The following is a 1,358-nucleotide window of genomic DNA, read 5'->3' as shown; positions in this document are numbered from 1 at the left end:
GGATTATGTGTTCCAATGAAGGCAGGGATTTTTGCTTGTTTTGTTCAATTCCATAGTCTCAGAACTTTGAATAGTGCTTTCTCAATAAAAATTTTTTTAGTAAATTAGTTGAATAAATAATCTTATGTCAGTATCAAATGAAAGTTTTATCAATGAAATATTATTTAAAATCATCTTTTGGAAAATAATTTTAGCCAGGGGAGCCAAAAAATGCAACATATAACTTAAAAGCTGAAAAACTCAAGATGATTCTATAATGAAAAAATTTCCAGAGATGGGAGGCAGAGAAGTTGGTTACTGGGTGCTTTGCCATTAATAACTTGCAATAATAACTTGACTTTTGTCTGGTCATTTTAAACTTTATGTGTCTCACTTTTCTCATCTGTGAATTGAAGATGTTGAAAGAGATTTCTACACTCTCTTCCAACATCAGTATTAAACCTATGTGATTGTTTAAAAGGAATGATACCTGATGGGAGTTATATATTTGTGTGTCATCTTTGAGCAGGGGCCATGCTAATCTTCTGTGTATCATTCCAATTTTAGTATATGTGCTGCCAAAGCAAGTACCTTAATGGGAATTTTGTAAAACCTAATTTGACTGGTTCTGTAGACTACTTCCATGAGTTGCTGGTCATTTTCTCATATTCAAAATTTATTAATGTCTCAGACAGTGATGACAATGGTGATGGGCAGGCAAATAATAGAAACAATTGTATCAACTTGCAGGAAAAACTCTTTCTACCAGATGAAGCTTTATTAGAATATAAAATAAAATAGAAAGCAAGGGGATGAGTAAGTAGGGAATAAAATAAGATGATGCATTTCTATCTGTCTCTTATGGTGTATTTGAATTTAAGTTGTGAGTGTCAGGAAGAAGATTGAATTGATGTGGACTGATCCAGGAAGTGGACTTTCTTTTCTGGAAAATTTCTCATGGAATTTCACATGCTCCATATACATTAAATCTGTTACCATTATTTTTAATAGTGATATGTTTTAGTAGATCTATTATTTATATTTAATATATAATAGTTTCTAATAGATTTGTATAAATTGGTAAAACAATGTATTTGATACAATAAAATGAATACTGGAGATAATTACTTTCTGTGCCAAACCCTCTTGAGAGTTAACACTTAGGTAAAAATGCCTTAACACATAGATCACATTATTGAAGATTGCCTTGGGACAGGCTGCTATTGTTATTTATCCAAATATACGACTCTCTGGTGCTTTCATCAGGAATGAGAATTCTTAGACAAAAACAAAGAATTACCTTGGAGCCTGAAACAGGCAGACAAGTAGCTTTAAACAGTAAGCAATCTTTTCAGATTGATTTTTTTTCTTTCATCAAG

At 31.6% G+C, this 1,358-nt stretch overlaps 1 non-coding gene across 1 annotated transcript; it reads right to left on the bottom strand.

Moving 5' to 3' along the window:
• Nucleotides 1–463: 463 nt before the first annotated feature.
• Nucleotides 464–570, bottom strand: LOC129513169 (U6 spliceosomal RNA). The gene has a single exon (XR_008665154.1). It is a non-coding gene; the product is annotated as a U6 spliceosomal RNA (small nuclear RNA).
• Nucleotides 571–1,358: the final 788 nt, after the last annotated feature.

This window comes from Nyctereutes procyonoides, unplaced genomic scaffold, assembly GCF_905146905.1.
Source record: "Nyctereutes procyonoides isolate TBG_1078 unplaced genomic scaffold, NYPRO_anot_genome, whole genome shotgun sequence".
NCBI lineage: Eukaryota > Metazoa > Chordata > Mammalia > Carnivora > Canidae > Nyctereutes > Nyctereutes procyonoides.
This window is presented reverse-complemented; position numbering and strand designations above follow the sequence as displayed.